The sequence below is a fragment of the Nicotiana tomentosiformis genome, chromosome 7, assembly GCF_000390325.3.
Source record: "Nicotiana tomentosiformis chromosome 7, ASM39032v3, whole genome shotgun sequence".
NCBI lineage: Eukaryota > Viridiplantae > Streptophyta > Magnoliopsida > Solanales > Solanaceae > Nicotiana > Nicotiana tomentosiformis.
Window position 1 is genome coordinate 42,871,718 of NC_090818.1, and position 9,675 is coordinate 42,881,392.

The window sequence follows — 9,675 nt, forward strand, 5'->3', positions numbered from 1 at the left end:
CAAAATTCAATAATATTTTTTTTACTTTTTTGGAAGTCTTTCTCCCAAAAATTCAAAAACAAAAACCAAAAGACAAAAGATATTTTTCTTTCTTACGTAGAAGTCTTTCTTTAAGAAAAAAAACAAAATCAAATCAAATTCGAAAAATATTTTCTTTCTTCTTTATAAGTCTTTGTTTCGAAAATTAAAAAAAATCAAATCAAAATCCAAAAAGAGTTGGTTTATTTACCTTATTTCTGATCTTCCCGAACTACGCAAGATCTGATTCATGTTCTTACATGATACGTAGGTAACTCACATCAGGTTCGATCAAATGATTTTGAAAAAAAAAAAAGAAATAAAAGAGTGACAAAAGAAAAAAAAAAGGAAAAAAAAAGAGTGTTCATTCTAATGTGTTTGTTGTTTTGAAATAAAACCTAGTTTAAGGTGGTCGTTTTGTTGGTTTGCAATGGCGAGTCCAGGATCCTTTAGAAATAACAGCATCTTCTCAACCGAAGGAACAAGTACCACTATTGTGGATCCAACTAAGGTCACGAAAAGGCTAGACAAGTTATTGATAAGAATAGAGGCAAATGTTGGCTGACTTCTACCAGTTTTGAGCAACAGGACATGCTTTGCTGGATGATCTGTGATGATAGGGAGACATGAGAATTCGTCCAAGTCCTTTGGCGAATTAGTAACTGTGAAAATTCTCATGATGTCAATCCTGAAATCCGATAGCCAATATGGGGAACGGTTTGATCAAAGTCAAAATTTGAGTGTTAAATCCAAAGCAATCAAAATGGTTAAATGTTGTAGTAATGCTGATGTGCGAATGTGTGGCTAAGATGTCGCTTAATAGCTATAAAGTCACTCCTCTTTTAGCCATGGTAGCTTATTTTGTCGTCTTTTCTTCTTCTTTTTATGTTATCAGACCCTGCAATCCTTTATTCAATAAAAAGCAGTCAGTTATTTTGTGTCCATTTTATGCATAGTTCTTTTCACGCTAGTTCTAGTGACATGACATGCATGCGAAATTTTTGGCCAGATCATAGAAAACTGACTTAGTCTTTAATTGGATAAGTGAGAAAGAGACACTTTTGAAGATGAATAGAGACATGAAATAATTGGAAAATAAGCATGAGCCAAGTTTAAATGGAACCAAAGCATGCATGCTCATGGAATTTAAGGATCTCTACCTTTTGAATCATTGAGAAGATCGAACTTAAGGATGATCGGACGGGTTGAAGTCTATTTAGCACTAAGAGATAGAAAGTGTTTTTCAAAGAAGGTGTATTCCACACAACTTGAAATGGATCAGTTTAGTGGAAAAATGCATCTTCTACATCAAGACAAAATCCAAGAAAAAGTCACCCAAATTGACAAGGGTCATTCACTGCGAGGAAAGTATTGCTCATATAACTTTACACTGAAAAAGACCCAAAAATCAACATGTCCATCAATGTCGTGATTGTGGAGGGCTTACATGATTGCCATTCTCGAGGCTAGGAGGCCCTTTTTCTGCTATCCAAATACTTTATACCCTTCGTTACCCCTTTTGAGCTTGTGTTATTTTCTTTGACCACCCTCTTTTGGAATCAAATTTACAGTTGAAAGTCAAACAAAATTGAAATAAAAAAATGAAAACAAAAGTCTATGCCCCAAGAGTACAAACTGGAGCAACTCTTAGATAGTTCAAGTGGAAAAAAAAGAGAAGAAAATAACAGTGAAAGGTCCATGCCCCCCAGAAAATAAAAGTTGGGACAGCTTGGTTTGAAAACCAAAAATAAAAAGAGAAAAAAAAAGGAGAAAGAAAGAAAGATGAAAAAAAAATAGTTAGGTCAGATGTTTGAACTACGTTCGACCTGATTCCTTTAAAAAGGATACATAGGCAGCCTTATACGGTTCGGTCCATACAAATAAGAAAAAACAAATCCTAATATCTGAAATTGGGACAACATTTTATTTCATCTTTTGAGAGAGTCGATTCCAAGAGTTGTAAGTCTACAACCCTTCATATTGAGTCTACTTTGAGACTTAATGACGTCCCTTCTTTCAAACTCTATCCAAAAACCTTCCAAATAAAGACCTCCCAATATGCCTTCAAGAATGCCAAGAGACGCATGCAATGAGTAGCAATTCTCACGCGACATAGAACATTGTCAAATTGCTCACAGAAAAGCAAAAAAAGGATAGGAAAGAAAAAGAAAAAGAAAACGAGAGAGTCTTACTAGTGAAAACCTTCACAGGCACCTTAAGACGACGGTAAGTAGAGATAAATAAATGTGAGAGGCTTGTTGGTGAAAATCTCTCGAGGCACCACTAGTCGAAAGTGAGTCGTGAAGCTGATGCAAAGGATTAGCACGAGCAAGCCCGACTTCAAAGGTCATAAGAATAGTAAAAGGAAAGATTGGATTAGTTTAATAGATTGGCCATTAAGTCCAAAATGCATTTCATGATTCATTAATGCTAGCTATTGAAAAAAAAAGATAAACAAACTCTTCCTTATGTCCTTCTCGACAGAAGCATTTCTTGTTAATAATGTTTCTTTGCACCATTGTGTCCCTTCACTCTGAGTCAGTCCTTGTCAAAATAAGTAAGAAAAGATTTCAAAATCTGCGATTAACTTTTCAGTTGCACAAGTTAAGTTTGGCCAGCACACTCAGTTGTTACTATCAACATGCCTTGGGGGTTCATGAAAATGGTTCCCCCCAAAAGACTCTTGTCAACCTACTGGGCGCAAGCAAAGATAACTGGTGATTCTCTCTGACAGACAAATTGCTTAAAAAGCAAGAAGTCATTCAAGACACAGAAAAGATCACCTAAGCAAAGATCTCCAGTTCGGATAAGGCTGATTGAGCCACAAATAAAAATGGTACTGGGTGTGAAACGATCAGGGTTGATGTAGAGCAAAAGTCTCTTGAAACCGACTCAAGCTGATTGAGCAAAAGCCAAGCTGCCCAGGACTCAAGGCCACAAACCAACCACCACTTTTAAAACTGACAAAATTTTCTTTGTTTGAAACATGAACAAAGTAGTGCAAGGAAAGTTGTTCCAAAAAAAAAATGAAAAGAAGAAAAGAGCCGACAAAGGGAAGTTTCTCAAATCTTTACCTTTATTTGTCTTGCTAGTGTGCATAGAATCTTTCCATTGCTCTTCACATTTTTTCCTCCTAGGGTAATACATCCTAGTCTGATGGATTTTCCTCCCAATAAAAAATCTTAGTCTGATGAATCTTTCTCCTAAGATAAAAAGACCTAGTCTGATGAATTTTCTCCTAGGATACAAAATCTTAGTCTGATGAATCTTTCTCAAGATATATAACAAAAAGAAAACCTAGTCTGATGAACTTTCTCCTAGGATAGACATCTTAGTCTGATGAATCTTTCTCCTAAGGTAAGAAAACCTAGTATGATGAACTTTCTCCTAGGATCGAAGTCTTAGTCTGATGAATCTTTCTCCTAAGATAGAAAACCTAGTCTGATGAATTTTCTCCTAGGATAAACATCTTAGCCTGATGAATCTTTCTCCTAAGATAACATTAAAAAAAAAAAATAGTCTGATGAACTTTCTCCTAGGATAAATAATCTTAGTCCGATGAATCTTTCTCCTAAGATAGAATACCTAGTCTGATAAATTTTCTCCTAGGATAAACGTCTTAGTCTGATGAATCTTTCTCCTAAGATAAGAAACCTAGTCTGATGAATTTTCTCCTAGGATAGAAATCTTAGTCTGATGAATCTTTCTCCTAAGATAACAAAAAACAGGACCTAGTCTGATGAACTTTCTCCTAGGATCGAAATCTTAGTCTGATGAATCTTTCTCCTAAGGTAGAATACCTAGTCTGATGAATTTTCTCCTATGATAGAAATCTTAGTCTGATGAATCTTTCTCCTAAGATAAAAAAAAAAGGACCTAGTCTGATGAACTTTCTCCTAGGATCGAAATCTTAGTCTAATGAATCTTTTTCCTAAGATAGAAGACCTAGTCTGATGAACTTTCTCCTAGGATAGACGTCTTAGTCTGATGAATCTTTCTCCTAAGATTAAAACCCAGTTTGATGAATTTTCTCCTAGGATAATAAAAAAAAATTTTAAAAAAAAGGGAAGTCTGGATTTTTAAAAAACAAGATCAATTTTTAGTTTTCTTAAGTTATCAATCTTTAGTTTTCTTGAAATCAGGGGTCCCGCCTGGAGAATAGGGTCAATGTTTAGTTTAGTCAAGCTTAGTTTATAGTTTTTCGCAAGCTGAATCTCAAATCTAGGAGACACACTTCCTAGTTTGGATTTTTCAGATTTTTATTTCTTTAGGAGACGCACTTCCTAATTTTAGGTTAAAGGTTTCACCCCTAGGAGACGCACTTCCTAATTTGGTTCATTCAAGTTTCACCCCTAGGAGATGCACTTCCTAGTTTGGGTCATTCAGGTTTTTTTTGTTAGCAGACGCATTTGCTAGTCGAAATTTAATTGGTTTTACTCACAGGAGACGCACATCCTAGTCAAGTCTTCAATTTTACTCCCATCATTGCAACCTTCATCAATAGCATAGGTGATTTATAATTCTGCTAATAACTCACAAATCTTCCTAGTGTAAACTGGGGCAGAAAAAGTTTCTTTTGTTATTTCCGTTTTACTGTAGTAGCAGGCACCCACCTGGAGAATGAGGGAATTCATTTTAAGTTTCAATTTATTGCAGGCACCCACCTGGAGAACGAGGGGAAATATTTCAGAAATCAGATTTAGGTTCAAGTTAGAGGCATCAGGAGCCCGCCTAAAAAATAGGGTCAACTTTCAATTTTAAAGTTCACATTAGAGAGGCATCAGGAGTCCGCCTGAAGAACAGGGTCAACTTTAAGTTTTCAAGTTCAAGTCAGATACAGCAGGGTCCCTCTTGAGGAATAGGGGCAACCTCCAATTTTTTTTCAAGTTCAAATCAGAAGTAGCATGAGCCCGCCTGAAGAACAAGGTTTGCAAGCTCAAGTCTACCGCAAGTTCAAGTTTATTTCAAGTGCAAGCAGCAGGGTGCCCGCCTGAAGAATAGGGTCAACTTTCAGTTTTCTTCAAATTCAAGTCAGCAGGATGCCCACCTGAAGAATGGGGTCAATTTTCAGTTTCATGTTGAAGGATCAAGTGGAGATTCAAGAAAGATTCAAGACAAGAAGTAGATAGGATCTTGCATTTTAGCCCACCTTATCATACCGCAATGCTTCTAGTAGTTCCCCTACTAGCCACGTGTTTCAAACCCACCTTATCTCACCGCATGCGTTTCAACACCCAGACTTTGTACCACCGCATGCGTATCAATAATAACAACAACACAACAGAAACATCGTGCAACACAATAACAACTGCACGACAGAAACCTCATGCAAACACAATAACAACAGCACGGCAGACACTATAAGCACGTAATTTTGACCCGCGCAACATTTAAAAGTACTATTTTAGAAATATTTACTTATTTTTCATTTTTATAGGATTTCAGTCAACTTTTAGTTTTAATTTTTAAAACATAAGTTTAAAAACACAAAAATAGTTTTATAACATTTTTTAGCTTATTAGTATTTTATAATATTTATAACATTTAAAAAAATACCAAAAACATTATTTATTTTAATATATAGTTAACTTTAATAGTTTATTCTTATTAACTAAGATTAATTAGTATATTTTGGTTTTATTTTTATTTTTTATTTTTGTACAATGAGAAAGAAATGAATTTGGGTCAATTGAGAGCTCATTTTCGGATTTTAGTGGCCCAGCAAGACAAAGGCCCATTCTTCCCAATCCCTTTTAGACCAAACCCTTTTCTCACCCATCAAACCCATTCCTTAATCAAAGTCATTGATCTACTTTCATCCAATGGTCCAAATCAACCTTTACACCCATATAAAAAATCAAATTAATAAACCTAAGGTCCCAATTCTAAGGAACCTTCAGCGCCGCTGCCTTCTCCAGGAGGACACCTAAAAAACAGAGGACACATCCTTTGCAAAATAGATCTGGAAAAAAAAAAAGCGAGGAAAGAGCACAAAAAAGCAGCAACTCTTTCTTCTTCGACCAAGCAAAATCGTTCTCCGTTAAAACCAGCAGCCAATCAATCTCTTAAACCCAGTCCTCCTGAGCTTAAAACCACCCAAAAACACCATGTAACAACCACCAAACTGCCGCTCTAAACCAGTCAAGAAACACCTCTTAAAACAGCTTTTTCTTTAACATAAAACAGTTAAAGAAAAAGTCTGTTGCGGTGTGCAACCCGATCCTCCAATATTAACTTTTTAACAAGTCTGTTGCGGCGTGCAACCCGATCCTCCAATATTGACTTTTAATAAGTCTGTTGCGGCGTGCAACCCGATCCTCCAATATTGACTTTTAATAAGTCTGTTGCGGTGTGCAACCCGATCCTCCAATATTAACTTTTATCAAGTTTGTTGCGCTGTGAAACCCGTTCTTCCAACATTTTCATTTACCAATTCTTACAGAAGAAGTTTTTCCAATAAATGTAATAATTAATATAAAATTACGATACAACAAGCATACAATAATTATGGTTTAATTATGAAGCAACCAATGACAAATAGCAAATTATTATGGAAATCAGGGAGCAAATAGGCAGTTTAATATTTATTATACTAAATGTCAAATAACAATTGATGCACATAATTCGAATAGCATGTAACAATTAATGCAGGAATTCAAGAATTTATATTTGCAAAGAATAAGAGAGAAATAATTATTAGAATAATTAATTTATGATTAAAAATAATTTATGATTTTTCAAGTAAGCAAGCAAACAATTAATTTGACGACGTATAGACACTCGTCACCTCACATATACGTCGTTTACATGCAATTCACATAACAAACAATTTAAGGGTTCTATTCCCTCAAGTCAAAGTTAACCCCGACACTTACCTCACTTTGCAAATACCAATCAATTATTCAACCACAGCTTTTCCTTTTAAATTTGTCTCCGAAAGCTTCAAATCTATTCACAAACAATTCAATATATTCAATACTAATCATAGGAATTAATTCCATATGAATTTACAAATTTTCCGAATAAAAATCCGAAATTTATTAAAATATTCGGCAGTGGGACCCACATCTCAAATCTCGGAAAAACACGCGAAATTCGAACACCCGTTCCGATACGAGTTCAACCATACCAAATTTGTCCAATTCCGATATCAAATGGACCTTCAAATCTTAATTTCTTGTTTTTGGAAGACTTTAGAAAAATCTAATTTTTCTTCCATAAATTCACGGATTCATGATATAAACAAGTATGGAATCATGAAATATAATTAATAAAGGATAAGGAACACTTACCCCAATGTTTCTCGTGAAAATCTCCCGAACGTTCACCTTAACCAAGCTCAAAATGACCAAAAATGAGTAAAAATATCGAACTCTTCGATATATACACAGCCCGGGCATTTCCGCACCTGCGGTACCTGGGCTCGCACATGCGAGCTCGCATCTGCGGAAAAGGGGCTGCCAGGCGAGACCTCGCACCTGCGGAGGAAAAATGCGCACATGCGCATCCGCATCTGCGCATGGAGGCTGCACCTGCGAAGACCGCATCTGCGATCGAATGCTCGCTTCTGCGAGCTCGCACCTGCGGTCAAAATCCGCAGGTGCGATTATCACAGAAGGCAAAAATACAGATTTTGCTTAAGTCCAATTCTTGATCCGATTTCAATCTGTTTCACTCTCGGGGTACTCGGGACCTCGTAGAATATACCAACAAGTCCAATAATATAATACGGATTTACTCGGGGTCTCGTATCACGTCAAACAACGCTGAAATTACAATTCACACCCCGATTCAAACTTTGAGTTTTAAACCTTTAAATTTGCAAATCGCGTGCCAAAACATATTAAATAAATCCGGAATGACTTCAAATTTGGCACACAAGTCATAAATGACATAACGTAGCTGTTCAAATTTTCAAAATCGGATTTCGGTTCCAATATCAGAAAGTCAACCCTGCGGTCAAACTTGGAATATTTAGCCTTTAAATTGCTAGTTCCGTTAAATGGTCATAACTTGAGCTAGGTACCTCCAAATTAAATTTCGGGCATACGCCCAAGTCCCAAATCACGATACGGAGCTACCGCAACTGTCAAAATACTAATCCGGGTCCATTTGCTAAAAATATTGACCAAAGTCAACTCACTTGAATTTTAAAGCTCTATTTCATATTTTAATCCTTTTTCACATAACTTTCCGAAAAATTGTACGGACTATGCACGCAAGTCGAGGAATGATAAATGGTGCTTTTTGAGGTCTTAGAACACATAATTACTTATTAAATTTTAAGATGACATTTTAGATCATCACATTCTCCATCTCTAAAACAAATGTTTGTCCTCGAACGGAGTTAGAAAAAGTACCTGAGCTGGAGAAAAGGTATGGATATTTGCTCCACATGTCCGACTCGAACTCCCAGGTAGATGCCTCTACCGGCTGACCTCTCCATTGCACCCGAACTGAAGGATAACTCTTTGACCTCAACTGTCAGACCTGCCGGGCTAAAATAGCCACCGGCTCCTCCTCGTAAGTCAAATCTTTGTCCAATTGGACTGAGCTGAAATCTAACACATGGGACGGATCACCATGATATTTTCGGAGCATAGACACATGGAACACCGGATGAACCGCTGATAAACTAGGTGGTAATGCAAGCATGTAGGCTACTTCACCCACCCTTTCAAGAATTTCAAAGGGTCCAATATACCTAGGGCTCAACTTGCCCTTCTTTCCAAACCTCATTACACCTTTCATAGGTGAAACCCAGAGCAATATTCGTTCTCCAACCATGAATGCAATATCACGAACTTTACGGTCGGCATAACTCTTTTCCCTAGACTGAGATGTGCGAAGTCGATCCTGAATAATCTTGACCTTATCCAAGGCATCCTGTACCAAATCGGTACCCAACAACCGAGCCTCTCCCGGTTCAAACCAACCAAATGGCGATCGGCATCGCCTTCCGTATAATGCCTCATATGGAGCCATATGAATGCTCGACTGGTAGCTATTATTATTAGCAAACTCTGCAAGTGGTAAGAAATGATCCCAAGAACCTCCAAAGTCTATAACACAAGCACGAAGAATATCTTCCAATATTTGAATAGTGCGCTCTGACTGTCCGTCTGTCTGTAGATGAAATGTTGTACTCAACTCCACCCGTGTGCCTAACTTACGCTGTACAACCCTCCAGAAATGTGAGGTAAACTGTATACCTCGATCTGAAATAATAGACACGGGCACACCGTGAAGGCGGACAATCTCACAAATGTAAATTTCAGCTAACCTCTCTAAAGAATAGGTAACTACCACTGGAATGAAATGGGCTGACTTGGTCAACCTGTCCACAATGACCCAAACTGTGTCAAATTTTCTCTAAGTCTGTGGGAGCCCAACAACAAAATCCATTATGATACGCTCCCACTTCCACTCAGGAATTTCTAACTTCTTAAACAAACCACCAGGTCTCTGATGCTCGTACTTAACTTGCTGACAATTCAGACACTAAGCTACATGTGCAACTATATCCTTTTTCATTCTCCTCCACCAATAATGTTGCCGCAAATCTTGATACATTTTTGCGGTACCTGGATGAATAGAATACTTGGAACTGTGTGCCTTTTCAAGAATTAATTCACGAAGCCCATCCACATTAGGCAC

General features: G+C 37.1%; 1 long non-coding RNA gene across 1 annotated transcript; it reads left to right on the plus strand.

The window, feature by feature from the left end:
- The first annotated feature begins 2,511 nt into the window (after window positions 1–2,511).
- Window positions 2,512–4,025, plus strand: LOC138895136 (uncharacterized). The gene is made up of 2 exons (XR_011409338.1): window positions 2,512–3,203; window positions 3,933–4,025. It is a non-coding gene; the product is annotated as an uncharacterized lncRNA (long non-coding RNA).
- The last annotated feature ends 5,650 nt before the right edge of the window (window positions 4,026–9,675 follow it).